Raw genomic sequence first — 24,441 nt, forward strand, 5'->3', positions numbered from 1 at the left:
CTCTTTGAGACCAGGAGTTTGTAAGGAGAAGGCTGAAGTAAAGCCACTACCCAGGGCACGCCTGCTCTGCTCCCTCACCACAGAGCCGCTCAGGTAAGGACGTTCTCTCAAGCTTTTCCCAAAGCACGGCCTAAGAAGGGACCATAGCCCCGAAGAAAAGAGTGAATACATGGCAGCCGACACAAAGGGGCAGCCTCGGGAAGCGGGAGCTTTCCCCCCTGCTCCAGGGCACCATCGCTGCCCTCAGGGGTGCGGAGCGGAGGCCGGCGCCACCTGGCCCCTCAGCCGAGAGCTCATGCCCACCTGAGGCGGGCGCTGCAGGGATGGCTTTTCCTTCCCTGCTCAGCGGCTTTCCCAGGGAGCAGCTGCGAGCCCCAGAGGAAATTCCTCCTTTCAGGTACTTCCTTCGGGCTCCCCGACATGGAGTCCCAGCGACTCCTCACACCTTCCCCGTGCTGGACAGGCCTCTGGAGGGTGCTCAGGGAGGCACAAACCAGCTCCCGTTAGCGGCCCCTTCTTGTCAGGGTTCCATTTTACCATTTAATCTTTTGAGAAACAAGCCCTGCAACGGGTCTGGGACGACCTTGCCTCTCCCCGGTTGTGTCAACTCTGTCTGACAAGGTGACTTTGGGAAGGTGTGCAGCTCCTTCTCCTCTATCCCACAGGGACTGGCGTTCCTGCTTGCCCAGCTGGAGCTTTTCCAATGACTGTGGAAAGAGCAGCTTTGAGGAAATGTCCCAGGTATAATTCTTTTATTTTTGTTACTGTATATATGCGTGGTGTTTTACTGTCCTGGCAAGCCGGTTGTTTTTTAAGATGTATAAATGTGTAACTCTCAGTAGGTAGATTGCATAAGATGATGTATAGAAAGTTCTAGGTGTGGGTAGCAACATTTTAGATGCAGTAGAATGAAAATTATTCCAGCTAGTAGATGAGAATAAAGATACTTGGGGTTGGTTGGTTGGGGTTTTTTGTTTGGTTTGGGTTTTTTTTGCACCGCAATAACTTCTGCCCTGTTTAGTTTGGTCAGTGGTTCTGGCAACAAAAATCTCCTCAATAGTTAAATATTTTGGCTTTTTCCTTTTTTTTTTTTTTCGTTCTGCAAAATTTCTGCGCTGACAAAATCATAAATGTAGACACTATGTAAGAATAGAATGGACTTTGCTTCACCTACTCTCTAATTTCGCAGAAATAAGTGGGGGCTATGGAAATGCTATAGGTAAGCAGATATCTTGATTAATTGCTGAAAAGATACAAACCTTGAAGAAGAACATTCTTCACAGTAAATAGATTTTCCTTCTTCAGTACTAGTAATTTATTTCTTTGTCCAGCATACTTTCAGGCAAAAAAACCCGACTGTCTTCTTTCTCTTCCATTGGCAGGTGCTTACCTTGTCCTTGCAATGTGATTTATTATTGCCATGTTGCTGATCTGCACTCCTTATCTTCTGTATTTTTGGGTTTTGGGGGTCTTTAGGGTTTTTTTTAAGTGGAATCTTGTATTTTAAAAAGGCATAAAATTTTTTCTTCTGACCATTATTAGATTGCTACTTTTGCCCAGAGAGGAATTGAATGAGTGCAAAAGAGAGGGTTGTGAATCTGGTTTTTGCTTAGGTGAGCAGTTGTAGTAGTGGAGAATGCTACTGGCTCTCAAAGCTTGAAAATCGAGCCATGAATGTTCTGGATTTGCTAAATTTAAAATACCTAATTCATGTGACAAACCCACATTAAATTTTCCCATGGTGATTCAGGTCATTTGGATAAAAAGTATACCTGCTGTGCTTTAGATTACAGAAGAGGAGTTCTTCACTTTGAAAAGTTTTGAATTCAAGACCTACTACTCAAAGACTGTGATCCGTGTCTCAAAATATGAAACCAACCTGTTCCAGAAAATTCCATTTAAAAAATTAGTAATTCAAAGTTGTAGAAGTTATTTTAGTCTATAAAGTTCAGACAATTCTGACATCAAGAACTTGCGAATAGTTAAAGAAAAAAAGAATTTATTTTTGTATTATTGTTGTACTAATATTTTAGTATTATTTGACAGTGTTCACCAAATTGCCCTGGAAGAACTCATTTGTATGAAATTCTGAAATGGTGTTTTGATTAGACCAACTGAAATGTTTAGGCTTTCCTAATGGTCAGATTTCATGTTTGGTAGTCTAATGTATAAATGAGTAATACAGCACTTGGAACTGAAATTTGTAAAGAAAAATATGAGCATTCTCTGTAACACACAAACAAGGAATGAGGTAAGTGTTCCAATGCAAAGTACTTGTGCACAGTGAGCCCACTGGAACCCACCTGAGAGCTAATGGAAGTGTCAGGGGGTTTTACTTACTTGTAAACTGCTTATTTTTAATCTTAAACAATGTTAATAGAGCAACTGGCTTTAGGAATTGGTCATGGAAGTTAAGTATGACCTGAAAAGAAAGTAATGACATTTTGTCCAGAATGTGGACTTTGTCCTAAATAAATGACTGTTGTCCTTGCTGAGACCCTGAAGACCTTTACTTCATAGAGATATTATGTTCCCCTACCCTCCTCTGACATCTTGTTAGTCAAGATGTTTATCTATATTAGAGTGGCTGACAATATAGGTTGTGTAAATAGCACAAATAATGAGTAACAAGGGTAGAAAAGAGGAAAATGAAGCTTGAAACAAGGCAGTAATGGCTGTAGAACCATTATGTAGAACACAGCAAGTTAATACAATTTTTTTAAATTACTGCAATTTTCTTTCAAATCCATCCACAGCACTCATTCCATATTGTTCTTTCTCCAAGACTGAATGCTTATCTCATTTCTCTTAATTCCATTGTTCTTATCTATATTTCTGCGATGAGCACATTTCTACAGCCAACTTTGAGACACAAAGAATAGATGGAGGTAGAAAGTGAACTTTAGACAGAATGAAAGCACTGAAGTTTAAGAGTAGCTATGAAGTTTTATGTGCAACTCAAAGCTCTGCTTCTGTGCATGTGTAGAGCTGTCCTTGGCATTAAGGACCATTTCCTGCTTATCTCACTCCTAAGCCTGATAAATAGTCCTAAAATTGCCATTTTTCTTCCTGAATCCAACATACATGCTCAATAAGTGGTGAAAAGCACATTGAAGTTGTGCCAGCAGGAGTGGTTGGTGCACAAACCCCATAAACATTCAAAGAATAAGGCATCTTATATTAAATTTGTGTAGAGGGCAAAAAGAGCAGACCTCCGCTATCAGATGAATTTTCATGTTTGGTGACTCAGATTGCTCTAAGGAAGTCCTAGTTTCAAAATTAAAACAAACAAACAAAAATCCCTGAAACTAACCAACCAAATTAAACCAAAGAGTCAGACCCCAAGAGCCACACAGACACCAAAGACTTAAGAGAATGTTTGGCTTATGTAAGATTGCACCAAGTGTAGAGAGGAGAAAGAAATAAAATAAACCTGCTACAGGTGTTTCTATGGATGACATTTCTTCCATCCCTTTGACTGGTAGAGGTGGAGATACTATTCTAAAACACTGCACAGATATTTAAGAAATGGCTAGGAGTAATGTTTGCAGACAAAATTAGGAAATAAGGTGGGAAGGAGGACATCAACTTCAGAAAAGCTTTAAGCCCTCTAGAAGTGGTAGGTTCTCACTATCAAAATACCAGGAAAAGTTTAACAAAACTATCATAATCAAAGTTTTTGTTACTTTTTTGCAGATGTTTGAGTGTTAACTTTCTTGAGTTAGCTCTGCATTTCTCCTTCTGTCTCCTTGTAGTTGATGCATAACAATTTTTAATTTTAAAATATTACATCCCCTCAGTCTGTAAATAGCAGTTTGGCACCTGCGGCTTTTCCAGGACTAATTATGGAGTTTTATTTCCTGATGCTTTAATTAATCTTGTGTGAGCTGTAAATGTCAGTACACAGTTTTACAACATCTTTGCTGTTGGGAAGTCAAATAGTTGAAGGATTTTCTAACAGGATAACTTCCTCTTCCCTTTCAATTTACCAGGTCTAAATTTATGGCAAAATGCATCTGTCTGAAATGACTGCAGTGGTTTTAGTTCTTCATTTCTAAGCACTGTTTCTTTGCAGGCTGTCACTGTTTTATTTGTATTCCAAGTTGAGATACAAGTGATACATGTTTGTTCAGACTCTATATCCTCTTACCTTCAGTTACAATGCCTTCAGGCTGGACTTTCCTTTCTGATGTTGATGTAACCTAAATTTTTTTCTACTCCAGAAATAAAAATAGTGCTTCTGCCCTGTCACAGTTGGAACAGTTGTTAGCCAGAGAACTGCATAGGAAGCAATTTCCTAAACCTGTGTCTCCTCTAGCTATGTAATATCAGAATTATGAGAACCTAATGGCTAACAATGAGCTGCCAGTTCTTAGTGAAAACTATGCAGCAGTCTCAGTGATAGCCCTTCCCAGCCCTTTTGTCAAAGACTTTTGGCCCCTTTGTATTCTAGATAAAGCTTTCAAAATACACCTAGTGTGCTTTTGAACTCTTCTTCATGTGCACAATCCACGAAGCCTTAAATTTTCTGAGAATTGTTATAGCAGAAGTGTCTCTATATGAACTATTGGCAATCAATGAGCTGTTAAGCAGTTTGCTAAGCATTATACATAATGCTAAATCTTATGTATTGTCCTTTCAAAACCAACCCAACAAAAAACCTGGAATTATGAACATATTTGCTTTGAATGATTTCAGCTTTCTATAAGGGAATAAACCTACACCAAAAAAAAAAAAAAAAAAAAAGTTTTTATATATATATATCTGTTTGGCTGACTGGAAATGTTTAAATGTGGTACCTTTCCCTTCAGATGGACTTTGAGATTTATGTGCCAGCTTTAGGAGCCTCTTTTTTATTTAAAATAAAATCCGGAGCTTCCACAGTGTGGGCAGGAAATGTCCATTTTCCTTTGAACACGTGTGCATAGGAAGGAAAATTAGTTGTCTCAGGGATATTACTTGGTAATAAATATCCTGATTCAAGAACTTTGCCAAATGAAGAACCAGTGTGTAAAATGGAGATCAAATTAATCCTTGAGAATTATTTTCTTTCAGACTAAAGGGTGTTACTGATACCATTTTGGATTCCATCCAGGGTATTTCCATTCATCTAGCAGGTTGTCTACTTGTTTTACCTTTCTAAGTTGCAAAAACTAAGGGAGGAAATAAAGCAGCATCTTAAAAAGGTTTTGTATTGTGAGAAGTTTGCAGGAGAAACGTATTATTTTCAGCAAGCCCCCCTCCAAGATCTCTACATTCAGAGTCTGTACATCTACAACACCTCCTAAGAAGCAGTGGATGCAACTCAAAGCCAGTTTTGGTCAGGAAAAGCCCTCCCATTAACTCTGAAAATTGCTGGTAGACCCATAATGTATATAATATATTTCAGATTTCATGCTAGTGGCACTACCTGAAGTGATATATCAAGGTATCAGTAGGTTATCCTAATGGGTGTAGTACAAGTTTTACCTGTATAACAAAATCAAATATTCTCAATTCAGATTGGTTTGTTGGCAGCACAAGGCAAGGATCTGATTTCTTTAGGTTAGAGACAGGCTAATGCCAGCCTTCACTAACCAGTCCTTTCTTGCCATGTGTTACCACCCTCTGTCAGTAGCACAGTTTCAGAGGAAGCAGAATGTGGTAACATGTAAAACTTCCCAAATCCCTCCATGTGGGAGATATATCTGTAAGGACCTGGCTAAGAGAAGTCTGCATTGCTGTTGAAATGGTTCTTCTGTGCATAATCCCTACTGGAATTTTCCTAGTTAACTTTCAAAGTTTATAGTACTCTGTCATCCCAGCTATTCTTTACTGGTTTAGAACTGAGGGCTGATTTGCATTTGGGGATTGGGCTTGTTGGCTTGGGGTTTTCCTCCTTTGTCTTGCCATTGCCTCAAAAACAGTTCTGTTTGGTTGCTTTATGCAGTTTGCAGAACCTTTTGATGAAACCTAAAGTAAGAGTAGAGCAATGTAAGCTCAAAGATTTTGCTTTCAAGTCCTGGGCTGCAAATAACTTGTGGCCACATGTGGAAGCAGTTTGCCAGGAGCAGCTGCATATCCAAATGAGGATGCCAGCAGCACTTTTCTGGTTATGTAAACAGTGATCTGACAATAGGTCCCCGGGTTACTGGACTTCTGATGTTGGTATCAAAACATCTTTGCAAACCAAGTATCACAATATCCATGTTTAGTAGATCTGAGTTTATTTAACAGTTTGTTCAAGTCCTCTAGTAAAATATTCTACCAAAACACTTGTTTCATGCTTTTGTGTGTTCAAGGGGATTTTTGGAGAACATTGCCATATAAAAAAAATATATTAACATCAAATATTTCACTAGCAATAGGGACCCATGGGAATAAGATCAAAGATTACTTTTTGATGTCTTGAGATAGAGGCTAGACAGGGGTTTATGGTTCCTGTCATCAATAGGAAAAACATGGCAGAAACTAAACATGAAAAGCTGTTGTCTGGTCTGACTGTTTTGAAATGGAACATACCAGGACCTCTCAGTGAGCTGTATTGTAAAAGCATAGGGGCCATTGAGCTTTTTTCACGTGTGTGAAGTTAAAAGTAGTATTATTTTGCATTTTATTTCTCTCAGTGAGTCCTACAATATGCACTTGCATTGATACATTCAGAATGTCCAACATATTTTTAAATAAAATGGATTTACATCAGTGTATCTGAGAATTGCTGAGAAAGATGCTCACTTGCTGTTTTTAAAAAATAGCATGTCTGCAAATAACTTCAGTTTTGAAATGTTACTTTCTGCTTCAGTTTATCCTTTTTTAAAATTTTGTGATATCCAAGTGTGCATACATCATTTATTTTCTGCCACATTTTTTTTCTATTTAGTGCTGGTTTTATCTCTTTTCTGCTTTTCTCTTAGTTTTTCTTTAGGATTATCTTGAGTGATTGATTTTCATATCAGTCTACTTTTAAAGCAGTGGTTTATAAGACTGTGTTGCCATCCAGAAACATCTTTCTTTTCCCTTCCCTGCTGTGTTTTATCAGCTGTGCTGGCAGAGATGTGTGTGCAGCGAGGCAGAGGATTAAATCAGGCAGCAGCCTGAGGGGACAGCCAAGGTGGCACTTCCACATCGGGATCAGGATGGGCACTTGCTACAAGAAGGGCAGGGCGCACTGGGCTCCTCTGCTCACTTGGTCTCACCTGGTGGGGAGTGTTGGAGCCTTCCCAGAGTCAATAGTTACACTTTTTTTTGCTGGACTGTTGCATTAAATTGTGTGGAGAGTTGAGAGTGCTGTAACCTAAAACCAGATAGAAATGAGGAGCAGAAGAGCAGAGTAGAACAGAGCCATTTTGGGGCTCAGAAGCAGTTATGGTCCTTGCTGACTCTTCTACTGGAGCCTCCTGCTTTTGGGTGAAGTGTCAAAAAGTGTCTGAACTGATGCAGTGGTTTGCTACCAGGGAGAGCAGAACCACATCTCACATGGATTGACTTTAACAGCTGTAATTAGGAGCCCATTTGGCTCGTTAAATTTCCTCATGAGAATCCTAGAGAAATATAATGAGTCCATGAAGAAGTGTCTTATTGAATATTTTTTGGTTTGTTTTTTCCTTCTAATGGGGTCACGTAGTACTGTGTCTTCAGTACCAATACTGGTTCATGTCAATTTACTGACATTATTAACTTCACCATCACCAAGGGTAGTAGCTGACAGATTAAGGGCACTCTGGCACTCTGTACAGACTGAAATGTGTGTCAAAATGCTGCATTCACACTTTGTATATTAAGATTTTAGTTTCACATATATAGGAGTTTTATGACTCTCATCACATTAACTACAAATGCAGATACACAAGCCTTGGGAGCAAATATCAATTTGCTTCACTTTAATAAGCTTAAAAATTCTGTTCAGTATGATGTTGATATCTAAGTACTTGGTCACAATAGAGTAAAAGGGGTGGAAATCTGTTTCTAACTGAGCTTTCTGTGTGTGATTGATGCTGTTGTTGATGTGTATTCATAGATACTTGGCCCTGGATTATGCATAAACTAACACATAGAAGAAAAATGTCAGCTTAACTGGTGTGGAATTTACATACCCCTGTGCAGGAGAATAACCATGATGGTAATGCAGTTGCACCGTCTAGAGAATGCAGGTGTCAATGAAGTATTTTATTTGATAGTGTTTGTTGCCTCAGGTATTAAAAAATAAGCTGATGTTAAAAATAAAATATGTTTCTTGTCACTGCAGCATTAGAGAAGTGCTTTTTCAGATTTTACAGATGATGGCTCAGGTTCTGTTAAGTCAGGATGGATTGTGTCAGCCCCACTCTGTTACATAACAGGATATGAGTGATAAAAACTGACAGAACGCTGTGGATGGAAATAAAATCTAGTTTCCTCAAACCTGGAATAGAAGAATGCAAATTCTCATGAAGCATTTTGGTACTCTTAAGTACTAAAGAGGTACGGAGAGGGCTCTTACGCAGAAATAACTCTGCTGATGTCTTGGAACTGGTTTTCTGCTTTGTACACCAAGTACTGCTCAATGCAAGTAATTCTACTTCAGTGGTGCCAATGAGAGAGTTTTGTTTTGCCTCTTATTTATGTCTTTAAAGCAGTCCTTTCAATAAACATATTTAACTCTTCCTAGTTCAGAATTAAAAACCAAATATTTTGTGCTTAGATTATTCTCCTAGCCTGCTTTTATTTTCTTATTAAGTATTCTTTCCAAGGTAGTTTTGCACTAGCAAATGCAGCCACAGAAACAACTTAATGGCTCATTTTGCTCTTTGTGCTTTAATATATAATTCCTTTTTTGTTTCTTCGTATGTTCAGATTCTACAGCATGTCAAATTACAATTTCCTATTTTTTGTCCAATACAGATTTTTGAAATGTTGATGTTTTAATTTAACATAAACCTCTTAAATCTGACTGTATTATTCTGTCTTTGTCTTCTCAATTCTAAATCTATTGAGACAGGGGGTTTTTTGTTATGTTTGGTTTGGGGTTTTTTTACAGAATCACACCTGTAGATACTGTAGATATTGCACATACGCTAGAAAAACACAGTATTAAGTACAATAAGATATAAGATGTACTAAACCTTATTTTTGAACTGGTGCTGGCCTAATGATGGTATGCAATGGACTAAAAGAATTCCTGATGGTACTGGGAAATTTTCATTTGGTGTAGCTGGTTTCTTAATCGGTGCTGGGTCCTTTCATGTGGATGACCTGACCCAGTGTAATCTACAAGCAGCATTGTGCAGTTTGTCCTGTGTTCCAGGATGACATTTTCAGGCGTTTGCCTTAGGAGGGAGGGTATAAATCTGTAATTCCAAGGCACCGGCTTTTTCTTGCCTCTGGCTCTTTGAACTTTTAATTGATCCCTCTGATTCTCCTTTATGTTGAATTCTTTCCTGGAGGAAGGACACCAATCTCCTTTCAGGGTTAATTCTATACTTAGTGAAAGAGACAGGCAGAGCAGTTTGGGGCACGAAGTGGCTCCAGTGATGCCCTCATTAGTCTCAGAAGGAAGGCAGGAGTGCAATTGCTGGGAAAAATATTCCGAGTCTGTGTCGTGCTTCAAGATTTGGTCATATGGCAGATAAGGAACACGAGCACGTGCCTGTGCAGGGCAGTCATGGCAGCTCTTTTCCTGCCTGTTCCCTGTCCCTGAGTGTTGAACACTTTGGCACTGGTGACTCCTGTTGTCCACTGTGTCAATAACAGACACAGTGGACACCTTTAGCACAGACATCAGCTCAGTGTGAGCCCAGCACGTCTGTTTGCAGAGCTGGGTAGTGGTGACTGCTGCAAACTGCACACCACAAAAGTGGATTGCTGCAGAAAATGTGCTTTTCCTGTGTTTAAAAGTCATAGCTTGACAGTTGTGATTTAATGTGCAGCATGACAGGTGCTACAGTTTGGGTCATTTTCAATCTCTTCCTCACGTGTGGGCAGCTGTGGAGGCTGGAGACACTGCTGCAGCATGTTGGTAATGTGTGCTGCAGTTTGCTTTAATCCATGTTATAATGCTCAAACGGCAGCTTCCAGCTGCTCTTCCATTACATGCTGAACAAGTTTTTGACGATTTTGGTCTTTGAAAGATCAAACCCACATATTTATGGGTTGCAATCGTTACTGTCCTTTTATGGTGGTTGTTTTTAACATTGATATTACCTGTGTCAGGCTCCAGGAATTTTCTGCCACCGTACCAAACCACTAAAGGAGTCTGTGTATATGAGAACAGCAAGTTGGCTTCATAACAAAGATACAGGGTGTGCCCTCTGCATGCACTGCATCACTCGTGCTCTTTCTTTTTGGTATTGTGTGATGTGTGTCCCTTCTCCCCCCTTTTTTTCCATTTTGGACAATTAACCTCTCATTGTGGTCTCCAGTCTTCCCTTGATTTTATTGACTGTATATAAGAAATAACACGAAGAAAACAAAAATATTATAATGGGAGGAGGTTTCTGGTTTGGTTGTTTTTTTTTTTGTTTTTGTTTTTTTTGTTGTTTTTTTTGTTGTTTTTTTTTGTTTTTGTTTTTTGTTTTTTGTTTTTTGTTTTTTAATTTAAGGCTAAAAATAATTTCACTGAGTGAATTATAGCCCTTATTTATGGAGGTTTTTCTCTGAATTTTGTTTGGTTCACTGTGACGGGTTCTGTATTTCCTCAAAATATGCACCTTTTCGCTCATTGTTATGCCCAGTTACTAGCAAAGAATACTTCTATGCCTCCATATTTTGTGGTAATACCTGTTTAACTACTTCTTCTGTAATAATGCAAAACCTGATGTGTTTCCATTCTCTGCATTTCAGCTCTCTTAATTTTTAATAATTTACCAGGCCACACAGAAGAATGGATAAATCAATAAGCAACCAAACAGCTCATTCAAGATATTTAATATTTGCATTGTTAACTGATGTTGGTGAAAGCTAGACATTGGTAGAGCCTCTTTTGGCTCTGTATGAAAAAAAAATTAATTAATTTATACTCTTTAGCTCTTTGTCACCAGATACCTTTCATATATGAAAGCTATTAAATGTGCCTTTTTTTATTTCCAAAACTTCTTTTTAATTTGCTTATGAAATACGCTGGCCTAGAAATTCCTAGCAGATTTTTCTAGATGCATTTATTGTATACCTGACTGTGTTTCCACTGAAAGCTACAAACATAACTAATGATATTTTCATAGTAACACCACAACATCCATTCTTTGTGGAATTCTCTGAAATACCCATGAAATTAACTAATTTTTTTACATTAAAATAATCGTATTGTAGGAATGTTACAAGTCAAATTTGAGAAGAAGAATAAAAAAAACTAAATGTAAATGTTTTCTTGCAAAACTCCATAGAACACAAATCTAAAGCTTGCCCAAAGAACCTGCATTAATGCATTAAGGGCCTTAACATCCCAATTCAAGAGAAATTACTGTAATGTAATGTAATGGAAAAGTATAACTGAGATGGACATGACCCCAGATTAGGGCACTTTCATTGAACATTATATTCTGTGGAGTTAGTCTGAGAAATTAATTTTCCAGCTTTAATGGGTTTTATGTTCCAGGTCATAGTGGACTTGAGGGTTTATCACTCTTGCTAAAGAGCAGGAGACCATTAAGGTTGTTACATGATTTTTGTATCAATGCCATATTTTCCGTTGTGAAGGCTAGAGGGTTTGCCAGCAAGTTCCCAAAGTTTGTTCTGTGGGAACAGGGTACAATAAAGCTTTTGGAAATGTGTGTCTTTGAAAATGATTCTGTTTTAATGTATATCTCAGAGCAACATTTTGACATCAGGAGAAGATGTTACTGAAGGCAGGCTTTGGTACTAAATGGACTCAAATTCCTTAAGTATCCTGGATCAGGATAATCTTTTCAGGATAATTGCACCTCATCTTTTCTCATGCACAAGAGTATTTAATGTGATCTTCATAAAACATTAGCCACCACAGTCATAGAGCAGGGATAAAAGTTTACCTCAGATATTGTAAAGAAAGCAATGAATTAAAAAAAAAAAAAAGTAGAACCTTAATGCCTTACTGATTACCCTAAAATTGTTCCCATTATCAGGGAATGACAAAATCCATGAGTTAATTACCATGTATAAGGGCAAATGGAAACCTCCTGGCTGAGGATAGATTTGTTGTTCTGCAGAGTATATTTTCCTGAAGCAGGAAATGCTGTGATCGCCTCAGCTTAGGAAATAAAGGGGTAAATCCGTCCTGGAGAGGCCAGTTGTGTTTGGGAAAGAGGTCTGACTTCTGCTGACTCACTGTGAGGGAAGAAGAAATTACTGTGCCTTTCTATTTGGTTTTTGATGGAAGCTTCTTTACTTACTTTGTAGCAGCTCCTGAGTATTCTACTGGGGAAACAAGCTGTTCTCTGCAGTTTCCAGAGGCCTACACAGAGTCACAGAGAAGGCAAGGGGATTGAGCACAGCTTTACAGAATTAGTCAGAAAGCTGGGTATAGTACTTAAACACCCTAAAGTCACATTGTGCAGTTTGCTTTTAAGCAAATTGGTTCTGCAGACCAAAAACCACACACAGATACTACAGCAGAGGCTGTTGTATGGATGTGGCAAGAGGTAGAGGCCTGTTTAACCCTGTGCACACATAAATTTGTGTACAGCTGTGTATAGATATACACACACCCGTGTGGAGGCCAGCACAAGAGCATTAATTGAAGCCCTAGGTGGATATTGTGCTTTTGAAATTCAGGCTTTAGAACACGAAACTCCTCAGCAGTAACATTTTCCTCTTTCTGCAGGGTCTGAGACATGGTTTGTGGAAATCAGACATTGACTTGGCTCTCATACTTAAATAAAACCTGGGAATTGGGGAAGTATGTGAAATGTCCAGGTCAAGATGTAGATTAATTAAACTTTCTTGTTTAATTTGAAAGGTTTTTCTTTTGCTATCTCTTGCAAATGTCTGTATGAGAGTGGGGTGCCATTGATCAGCAATGAACCTGAAATAACATGTTGGGTCTTCTTTTGACTAGCATGTGTGATTTCACAATGCAGGTTAAACTTGGCCTCTTTTCACTTACAACTTAAAATTTTTAGTGTCAAAAAAGTTTGTACTTTATATGGAAAGCATAAAACAACTAATATGACTCATAAGATTTGAAAAGGATTCTGGCCTGTTTAGGCACTAGAAAAATGAACAGATGCAATACATGCCATCAAACTAATTTTTTGGAAGTAGTGGAAACCCTCTTCATTTCTGGGTTAAATTGCCTGGCAGAAGTGCAGTTGCTGCCCAGCTTTCCTTTTATTCCTATAACATTTTATGTTACACAACATTAAAAAGCTCAGTGGAAGAAGTAGTAAACAATCAAAATTTTCATGAGTTAAGCTTTGAGTCCCCCATTTATCTAACTGACATAGCCTGGATATTTACTGATACAGCATTCCATGGTAGACAAATTATCCTTATGTGCTTCTAGGTATCCCCAGCAATCTGTAATAGCAAGCTTTATAGTGACAGCAAGCCAGGAACATAGTGTGTGGCAGGATTATACAGGGAAAGCTATCTGGGTTGCAGAAATAAATTCTGCTTCCCCAGAATAGCTGATGCTATTTCAGTCTTTAAGTCATTTAATTTAAATAGTTCCTGTCTTGAATTGTTGACACTCTCCCCATTAATGTCTTGGGTTTTTTTAAACCTTGCCATGTAGACTTTTGATGAATATGTATATATATCCCCCTCCCTTTGGTTATGGAGTTAGACACTAAAAATCGTGCCGTAGTCTGTAAAGAAAGCCTTGGAAATTAAGTAATCTGTTATTAGACTAACTTTTGTAGCACATAATATAGATTGGTCCTTTTCCAATGGCCTAGTGCTCTCTTTCTTTATCAAAAGAAAAGGAGAAATGTAAACTTTCCTGGTTAAACTGCAGAGACAGGAAAAGAAAATACAGCTGTGCTAGTGAAGCCATGCCAGTCTCTGGTGGATTTCTCCTTTTTTCCAGTTTCCCATAGTTCTCTGTGCCTGTTTTCCTTCTGCTGGTCCTTGCTGACTCTCATTAATAGTGAATATAGGGAAAGCTATTTTAGAGGGGAACCTGAACAGTCCTTATTTTTTTAAAAAAAAAAATCATGTTTGAAGCGTTTTGTCATTCCAGAATGAGGATTTCACATTTCCCTTCTTCTATCCTAATTGTTATGTTATATATAGTTTTCTAACTATTTTTGTGATTCTCTTTGAAATGTAGAGCAAGGGGGTCATTTTGGTTTCATGTAACTTTTGTTTGGATTTGGGATAGACTGCTGGTCATTCCTAGTAGAAAATTTTGGTGCAGTCAGACAGCAGAGATTTGGGTGGAAATCTTTATGGAATGGAGTGCTGGGCACAAAAATATGCCTAAGCACCAGGTTTGCAACAGTAAATAGCAAAAGTAATGAATTGTACCTTGAGGTCTGAGAAGAGGAGGAACAAAAATCTTTTGAACTGGAACTGTTTTGTGCAGCTGCCTTCTTAGTTCTAAGATCCCAGAGGAAAAGTGAACCAGGTGCAGGATGTTTTTAGCTGTTCCCTCTTCCTGCTGTCTCCAGGGCGGGCTGTGTGCTCTGGACTGGTGCCACGTGGAGGGCTGGAGGCTGGGGACAGAGGGGAACTGTGCCAGTCCTGTCACTGCTCTCTCTGGTGACTCAAAGAGACTAACAATTAGAAAGGCTTGGTTTGCATCAATATTTAGCTACCTCTCTATGATATCTGAGTCTAGCATAACTTATAAATCTAATTTGTCTCTTAATTTAGTATGAGACATTCAGTCTTTAAATTTGCATGCTGTGAGAATCACTTAAAACTCAGTTCTGCCACAGTCAGTTTACTGTGTGCTCTCTGGTGCAGTATATGTTGCCTGTTTGCCTATCAAAGAATCCAGAGGGTTTTGTGGAATTTGTATAAAGTGTCTGAGGGTAGAACATGCTGAAAGGGTGGTTAATTTAAGTGTTCCTAGCCCTTCAATTGGGAAAACTCAGAGAAATCTGAAACCACTAGTATAGAAAAGTTATTTAATGTAATAACAACAAAATGTAATTAATATTCACAGTATATTACACTTTCAGTTTAAAGAGATCATTAGAACCTTGGTTTGGGCTGCTTAATGGATATAGGCTTTGCATATCTGGGTTACAAACATTTTTAAATCATGAAAGAATTAGTAACACCCATAAAGGATCTTAGCATAACAGCTCCTCTCATAGAATTTAATAATTAATATCAAATCTGTAAGAGGAAGTTGTTTGTGGTTCAAAATAAATTATAGAAGAAATCAACAGAAAAATCTCTCCTGGCAAGCCTTGTGTATTTATTTCTGTCTGTAAAAATAGTGCCTGATGAGAAGGGAATCTAAACTTTGCTTCCTTGCATTTAGTCATGTTTTCCTCCATCTTTGAGAAGGTTTAAATTTTTAGCTTGTTTCCTCACTACAAACAGAAGGCATCAGATTTGCTTACACAATGATACAGAAAGCACAGTGGATGTTTAAAATGAGATTTCTCGGACACCAAAGGTGGCAAATCTTGTGACAAACTCTGTCTTGATTACCCAAGATTATTCTTGTTTTGAGATTTTCATTCAACCTTCTATCTGTACAAGCTACCTGCTTGCAGTCATTGCATATTCCTATTACTTGCTTCGGTGTATTAAGTATTTCCAGTGAGTTTAATAAATTTTTTTAGCTTGGTTCAGAAGTTGTGTCTGTGAGTATCATATTTTGGGATCACCATGAACAAGTTGGATGTATGTGCAAAGCACCTGTTGCAGTTCACCTAAAAGCACATATACTTCTCTGTTGGTCTTGTTGGTTTGGGTTGATTTTTCTGCCCCCCACAAAGAAGGTGCGCTTCTTTCTAAATTTTGGTATTGCCAAAAAAAAAGTAACTGGAAATCATTTTCCAGTAAATATTAATAACAATCTTTCCCTCTCCATGTAGTCTTCCATATCTAAAATGAAAAGGTAAAATGTTGGATTTATTTTCTTCTCTTGTACAACCTTTATTTTAACAGTGTTGCCTCTGTGAGTGAGCTTTCAACTAAGAAATTTCAGCATTTCTAACATGTCTATTGTCACCAGGATTTTTGTGTGAGTGTGATATAAAATACGATTCATTTGAAAATTTCAGCTGCTTTGTTTGTGCTGATCTAATTGTTGTATCCATGGAAACTGGAGAGCTAATGCCAGACAGCTGCCGAGTTCTCTTCTAAAATGTTATTGAAGTTTGTCAGTACAAAACTTCATAGGCCAGTTCCCAGTCTGCAGGCTTGGATACTGGAGATTTTCTGTGAGATTATGTAAAAGGCATGGTGAATCTTCTAAAGTAATTTTTTGTTTCATATCCCACTGTAGACTGTTATTTAACAAATTAAAAATTTGAGCTGACAGCCTCAAAGACATAATGCTGTGACCTTTGGAACAGCTGGGTGGAGCAAGCAGCAGAGAGGAGTGACTGGGGTCTCAGGAGAAGTCAGTGGCAGCCTCTGGGGAAAAAGAATATGGGTAACACTCGGGAAATTGTTCATTATTGACTCAGACACTGAGGGAAACTTTACTATTGGTATAGCAGAGAGCAGCCTCCCACAGTTCAAGTGAATGCATTTGAAAATCCTATCCAAAAATAGCCCCACTTGCTGGCATGGTACCAGGGTGCATTTTTAATAAAAGTAGTTTAGTTGTACTGTAGTAAAGCTCCTGTATTTGTTGTAACTTCATGGCAGATTTTTTTTTACCGGAAATAAGTAAAATGTGATATTTTAAAATATTACCATGCATAGTCTGTTGTGGATTTCTGCATTAAAGAGCAGTTCTAGGAAAGTCTGGGTCTAGTTAGTACTTTAATACAGGCATGGCTTTATTCATGAGCAGTCTTAATTGAGTCTGTGTTACCAGGGCTCCTCTAAGGGAAGATCTAAAATAAAGCTCTCTCTACTGCTTTCACCTTTTTCTATCCCCAAACTATGTTGGTTCTTGAGGGCTGAACTTTGTAAGGCTTGTATCAGTTTTTACTTGACTCTTTGATCAAAACCACTGTAGATTTCAGAGGAAGTTTTGAATACTGAAATGTGGTTTGTATTGAAATTTTTTCATTGAAAGAGATTTGGCAGTGAGATTGTACTGGAGTCACCTTTCAGTACAAGATCTGTTTTTCAGCAATCAAAAATTGATTTAAGTTCATCTGGTAGGAAGCTCTGAGTAAATTAATCTTACTGCCTTAATAGATCCCTGACTGAGATGCAAGTGAAATGTTTTACATCTTGTCAGTGGAATGAACACGGGAATTGTTTTTCTAAAAGTCTAGTAGAAATTGAAGTTCTGATTCTGTACCTATAAAAGTTCTGTATGAATAGGATACAAATAATTTCCTACACATGAACTGGTTTTTTGAACAAGAAATGGAAGAAGACTCAAGTCCTGCAATGATACCTTAGTGGGGTTTTTTGCTTCCCTGTCTTACACTGAGCCTATTTTCTGTGGCGGCCTTTGTACCGATGACAAAATCCTCTGCAAAAGCTCTTTTCAGGAGAGGGATGGGGATGGAATTCTGGCTTTGGGTTGAGCCTACAACAGGGTTTGCAGCACAGGCCAAGTCTCCCCTGTGGTTTATGTACAGCATAACGTGCTTATGAGTGCAGTGAAAAGGGAAAGATTGCTTACACTATACCAAAGGGGTATTTCTTTCTTCATGGAGATGTCATTCCATCTTCTCCGAGAGCATCAGCAGTCATTATAAAGCATTAATGTTGAAACTACTGGCTCTAGTCTGTAATGCCATGTAACAATCTGGTGCAAAAACACAGCATTAAAATTTTAGCTACAGCTTTGAGGGTGGCTGCACAAAGGTTTGTGCCAGCTCAGGCAAGAATTACTTTGGTCGTGTAAACAGGGGTGCCACTAACACAAAATGCCACAAAGGCATCTAGGCAGTGTCTGTTCCTTTGTAGGAAGCCAAATGTTTTGATATCAGCTTTAAGTATTTGCATGTAAAAATTATATGTGTAGAACTAAAACTCAGCTTAAAGGCATGCAGGAGTGTTTTCTGTTTTTTTGAATTAATTAAATTTAAGTCTTTTATGCTGCTTTTTAGTCTCTAGATATTGACTTCAACCACTTAGTGATTGCTTAGTTATTCTTTAAGGCATAGCTGATTCTATTCAAAAGCAATGACAACAAAAATCTTAAAATTATTTGAAGGAATGAATCACTACTGCCTGTGCAATAGTAAAGAGACGTAACCAATTCTTTATTTGTCCTTGTCCTCTATCTTCTCTCTTACATAACATCTTCCATCTTGAATCCTTGCTTTGCAAGGAACTGCAGAATACTTTTGGAAGCAATAATTTCTCTAACTGAAGCTTGGTTCGGAACAGTGTTCCAGTCTGACAGGTCATTTAGGTGCAGAGGAAATAGTAATGTAGCATGATGGACTAGAAGAGATAGGTGACATCCCATAGACAAATACTTGCCTCTGCTTTATGCATTTTTTTGGTGCTTTATGTTAAAATTAATAAACTGCTGCTGTCTTTGAAGGTTTATCCTTTTCTATATGCAAATTGCAGTGTTGCTAGGGCAGTGCCACTGCAATCAGTAGGGGAGGGAAGGTGTCAGTTGATCACGAACATCCACTCCAGCTGCCTCTTAACCTCTGTTATATATATCCCAAAATGTACAATTGTCGTACACTTTCTTTTATTTTTGCATGACAAGTAAAGTGTTCTGAAATGAAAGCATTTAAAGTAAAGCAGAGTCATCTCCAGTACAAGACTTGATATTGTAAGGGGGTAAAGAAATTTTTAGCCAATTGAGGTGATGAGATATTTAATATAAAGGCTTCAAGATACAAATGAGTTCTCATAAGCACACTATTAACCTGATCTAAGGTAATGAATACTCCAGTACTGGGAGGCAGGTAGCATTAAGGTAAAAAAAAAATATCCAGAAGCAGTAGATTCATTTTGTCACTTGAGGCTTGATGCAAAGCTCATGTGAATCATGGAACTGAAAGAGGCTGACAGGTCTGAATCTGGAAACTTGCATTGTGAAGAAACCTTAATTTGAGAAGGCTGGTGCTTTCTCTGTCTTGGCCAATGTGTCAAAGGACAGGAAGGACATTATGATGTCTGCATGATAAGAGGATTTTGGAAACAAAAGATAAATTAGATCCAAATACTATTAATTGTTTTCATGTTCTCATATCTCACTATAAAATTTTTTTAATACATCTAACAAAAATAAACTTTCAAGGCTAAGATCTCGCAATATATTTGCATTTTAAAAATATATATTAAATTATTCCAATACTTCTTGTTTATATGTGGCATAAAAGATGTTAGCAGAAGACATACAGGAGGAGGGGCTGTAGCCTCCTCAAGCATGGTAGTTAAGCAGGTGCCTTCCTACTCATCAAGGAGAGGCATGGGAACCTGTCAAGGCTCTGGAGCAAAAGTCTCTTGCATCTTTTCTGTGAAACATCTGTGCTTTGAAGAGAGAGAGCATTTATTGCAGCTAGAAATACAACATATTTGGCTGGGTGCTGTGGGGGCAGTTACTTGTCATTTGGTTGGGAGAAGAAAAATTTCTAACAATACATCAGGTTCTTTCCAGCAGAGATCAAAAAAACAGACTGCCAGCCTCGACTTCCCATTTTGGAGAATTCTTGTGAATACAGTAACTTACCATTTCCAGCAGCATACCAGTGATGTGTGTACAGTCTTTTGGGAATATTTTTGATGTTACTGCTTTGGCTGGAGTAAAATCAGGCACAGGAATAAGGCTGGAATGAGGCTGATTAGTGGTAGCCTCTGCTGTCTGCATGTACAGGAACAGCTTACAAAATATCCTCTGATCCTGCCCGAAATCTTTTGGCCTTCCAACCAACAGGAGGCATCAGTGGGGCACAGGGCTTATCAGTCCAAGGCCTCCAGTGCGGATCTGGCTGGTAACAGTGGTGAGAGCACACACAGGTAAGGATGAGGTGGGACTGTTCATTGATATTTTTACCATCATATCTTCCACATGTACTCTGAGTTGGTAAGGAGGCCAGGAAGCAGGTTTTTAAAGTGATTTCTCTGTGCCCGGTGCTTGCAGGGTTTACAGCAGCCACGCTTGGCCATGTGACAAAACACCCTTCTTGAGTTCGTTTGCCTGGCTCTCTAGCCATCTCTTTTTTCTGATTTTACACTTGGGTCTTCTACATCCTTGGAGAAGGGGAAATCACCAAAAGTAAGACCAAAGCACAGCAAGTACTTAAATCATTTCACTTGTATTTAAACCTCTTGAGATCCCTACTACTGCAGAGAAAAGATCATTGGGAAGGACATTTGTTCACTAAGAAAAGCATTTTGGATTTAGTTAGCTCAGTCTGGAGACATGGCATGAAACTGTAGGGAGTAATTTTTGCATTCTTGCAGTCAGTTTTCTTTTTTCTTGCAATACTTTTCTGACCTAGCCAGCAGTGTTAAACCCCTTTCAAGTATATGGGAATCTCTGTTAACATTTTCTTTCTGGTTTGTTTTTATTACTTATCATTGATTATAGAGCGGATGCACAAACACTGCAGGTTAACAGAATGTGGTACAAACTTCTCTAAGCACATGATTAATGTTTCCTTTAGAAATGTTGCAGCATAATTTATAATTTATCTTCAGGCAATGCAAGTTCAGCTGTGCAGCAGACCTCACTAAATAGATGTAGCCTGTCACTGGAACCCAGAAATCTGTGGGGTTTGCTTGCCCACAACTCAGTCACCTCCTGTGAGGGTCTGAGGTGCAGCCAGGTGACTCCTCCATGAACAGCACCAGTACTTCCAGCTTTACTGGCACAGCTGACAGCCCTGCTGCAGGGACCACTGACTGAAAGAGGAGCCTTCAATAAGCAAACCAGGAACGTGAGATGTTTGTTTGCAGCTTGAGCAACAATGTCAAAAAATATACACTTGAATAAATAGTCCCAGTCCTGTTCAAGGAGGAATTAGGTTATAGGTTTTAGTTTTTGGAACATAACCCAGGGGGACATCTGTACATTATTCTTCTGTGATGGGGTAGAAAGTGGGTTTAGGAGGTGTTATTTCCTTGCAAGTTATTTTTTAGTAAACTGTATTTCTTAGCAGAATAGTGTGATATGCAAGGTTTAGGTCTGTGGTACAGATATAAACCAACATGATGCCCTCTCTTCATACAGGCCCTTGCACCTGAGTGGATTTCCTGAAGTGCCAAGGCACAGAGACCTCTTTCTTTAGTTTCACTAATGTGAAAGTTAAGTAAGAAATGGTTCCTATGCATGATGTCACCCTTTCCCCCCCTCTGTCTGGCCTCAACTTTTCATCCCTAGAAACCTCAGCTATGGCATTCTGAAAAGGCTGTCTGAGCTTCCTACCACTTGCCCATAAGAACAAGGCTCAGGTGAGATCAGTCCTTACTGTCTGGTGCTAGCAGGACCATCTGTTCCAAAGAGCATCTCTTGTCTCAGAAGGTTGTTATTTTCTCAAATAAGAGTCTTAATTTTTGACCTGATCTGAAAAAAGTAGCAATTATCCTATATGTATTTAGGTGAAGAGCGGAGTTGTTTAATTCCTTTCCCCTTCCCTTGTCAGAACCATGCAGTGTTATGGAAGGTTACAGAAGGAACCCTTGCAAGCCTTTAGGATTCATGAAAGACCCACCACATATGTTCCTTGTATCTGTTTTTTTCTGCAATTGTTTTTGTTCCAGTTCCTGCTAATGTGCAAAAGGAAAAGCATGTCCTGGTGGAGAAAATACCATTTATAGTTCCTAATGTCAGAGTGCTACATGGGTAAGTGAAAAGAATGCAACTTCCTTATTCCAGTCCCAGAAAACAAACACAAAGGGGAAATCCTTTAACTTCTCTCTATTTAAGATCCGAGCTGAGTTTCCTTCTTACCTTCTCCCCATACTCTCACACACAACCCCATGACTCGAACTGAGTGAAAGGAGCAGAGGTCTGGACAGTGGATAGAACCCTGCACGTTTCCTTTGGGCTCTCAGCACGTTTTCCAACACTGTTGCATTTGTGTTTATAGCACAGCAAAGATTTTCTTGCTCATTTAATTTTCCCTTCCCTTGCTGCAAGGCTTAGTTCATTATCTTAAAAGACGGTCACGCTTCTGGAGAACAGAATATATTTGGCAGGGGGTTTGTGGATAGTAATTATCTAAAAATTCAATCAAGCCATTTTTTTGACTGATTTTTGGGATGAGATATACAGGCTTCAGTGGAATTAATTGCATCCTAGTATTTTTTTAATTAATGTTTTAAGCATCAGATTGCCACACCACTCCCACTTCCTTTGGTACATTTATTTTTTTCCTCTTACCAACTACATAAAAAGTCCCTTCAGGTATATGCTCTGATGGTATGATTTTTTTTTTTTATTAACTATGTCTTCCTAGTTATCCTAATATCCTACAGTGATATTAGTATTGTAACACCCATGTAGCTGAAAGGAATTTTTATGGAAGGATAATTTTCAGTCTTAAAAATGCCACTGGCCAAGCAGGTAGACCTTCTTGAAAACTGCAGAAGGTATAGAAACATAAAATAACAGTTATTGTGAACGATGACCATTTCTTAAGGAACTTATTTTCATGGCATGAACTCAATGTATAAGGCTTAAAGGAAGTATTTTAAATAGCAGAGAAAATAAAAAATAGGAGACCTAAATTACAAAAGCAGAATGGTATTATGACAGTAATCCAAAAGCTGCTGTTATCTGACACTGCTTGCCGATGGACCTTGATGAGAAAATGTTGTTCAGAAAAATGCCCCATCAGTGCTGTGATACCATCACATGCCCTGCTCCAGGACTGAGCCAAAAAAAAACCCTGTTCAGATCTGCATCTCTTAGTTCATTTTCTGCTGTGGTGGATTAGAAAGTAATGAAGAGGATTTCTCAGAGACTGAATTATTATTAACCTGGTTGTGCATTTTTTTTTTTCTGTATCTGTTCTGTATCACACAGACTGATTTGTAAGATAATAAGACTGAAAATTCATGTGGAGGAAAGCAACAAAGCCAACAGCAAAAATGCCAAGAAAGCCTTGAAATGCCTGTGTCAACTTCTTCCCTCCTGAATTCTCCTGAGGACTAGGGCAGTCTGAAATGTCTGATGCACTGGGAACATGACACCTATTAAGTGGCACAGGAATCCAGTGTGAAGATAATGGTTTTGGTAAAATTGAAAAGTGACTGAGTTTGGGGGTGGAGAGGGGGGTGGGGTTATGAGTATTTACATCAGGAGTTGACACTGGAGGTTGGTATTTCCCCTTTTTCTAATAGCACAGGAAAAATGTTTTTATAAAGCTGTAATTTAAACTCAACACTCTGTGAGAGCCATTTGTGTCAAGCTCCTGTGTCTTAGTCCTGCTTCACCAAAAGAAAAATTAATGGTATTGTCCCTCCAGACTCAAGAACCTTTTCCAGAGAATGTGAACTCTGCTGGATTTTGGTATCTTCATCTTCTAATTTATCCTGAATTTGTAGCAGCTGAAAAATTGTCCCAATCATAATTTCATAAACCACATGTTCAAGGCTATAAAGGAAAACAGGAACAGTTTGCATGGATTTTCATTCCAGATTTGTATAAGGGTAAGTGGTTACTGGCATTTTCATTCCTTTGCAGTTCTAAAGTTCAGACCAAGGTCAGCAAACCTGAGGCTTACAAATAAGTGAGGTGCTAATTGAGTAAGAGCAAGAGAGAAGGAGAAAGTAGTGGTAAGAATTAAAGCGAGTTACACTTTAAATTGTAAGCAATTGCAAAACCAAAACCAGAGCTACTGTCAAAGAAACTGCCAGTGCTCCTGGAGTAATGTGTAGGTTCTGTATGTAAAGGATTGTTTCCTTTCAATAGGATTTACAGTTTATAGACAAGAATTATGTACTGTATTTGGATGGCAAGAGATACATCCATTTCCAATATTATTGTTAAAACCCACTAGAAACAGAGATCTTCCAACTCATCACTGAGCCATGGCCAGCTGCAGGCAACACTTAACAAAAGGGCAAGTGGAATCTACTGCAGCTGCTAAGTCCTTGGGCAATAATGCAGTAAAAAACCCGAGGCCACGGCTTGTTTGAAGGAGTGGCTCAGCCAGTGTTCGGTGCTGCTGAGCTGTCCCCCCCTTGCTGGAGTCAGGGCAGTGCTGCAGCCAGCACTGGACTGCTCCAGGACAAACACTCCACAGGCTGGGCCCACGCCTGAGCGACTGGGGCTGTCCTCTGGATCTGTGTCCCTGTGCCCCTGCTTGCAAAGAGAAATGTGTTACAGCAAGGGGAGCAGCAGGACCACTGGCTTTGCCCTCTAACAGCACCTGCCTTTGACATCAGCATGGCAACAAATCAGTCACAGCTGAGCTGCAGCTCCTCATTATCAGTTTAATTAGCAAATCGTTTAAGGACCTGTTCTAGAACTTCAGTATGTTTTGTGCTGCTAAAAGAGGC

At 38.8% G+C, this 24,441-nt stretch overlaps 1 long non-coding RNA gene across 2 annotated transcripts; it reads left to right on the forward strand.

Annotated features, from left to right (window-relative positions):
- Positions 1-10: 10 nt before the first annotated feature.
- Positions 11-24,413, forward strand: LOC138116926 (uncharacterized). 2 transcript variants are annotated; one of them, XR_011154404.1, is made up of 4 exons: positions 11-93; positions 666-741; positions 21,697-21,778; positions 22,964-24,413. It is a non-coding gene; the product is annotated as an uncharacterized lncRNA (long non-coding RNA). The 2 variants fall into 2 exon arrangements; XR_011154403.1 differs by lacking the exon at positions 11-93 and adding an exon at positions 328-397.
- Positions 24,414-24,441: the final 28 nt, after the last annotated feature.

Source organism: Aphelocoma coerulescens, chromosome 11 (genome assembly GCF_041296385.1).
Source record: "Aphelocoma coerulescens isolate FSJ_1873_10779 chromosome 11, UR_Acoe_1.0, whole genome shotgun sequence".
NCBI classification, from domain to species: Eukaryota; Metazoa; Chordata; class Aves; order Passeriformes; family Corvidae; genus Aphelocoma; species Aphelocoma coerulescens.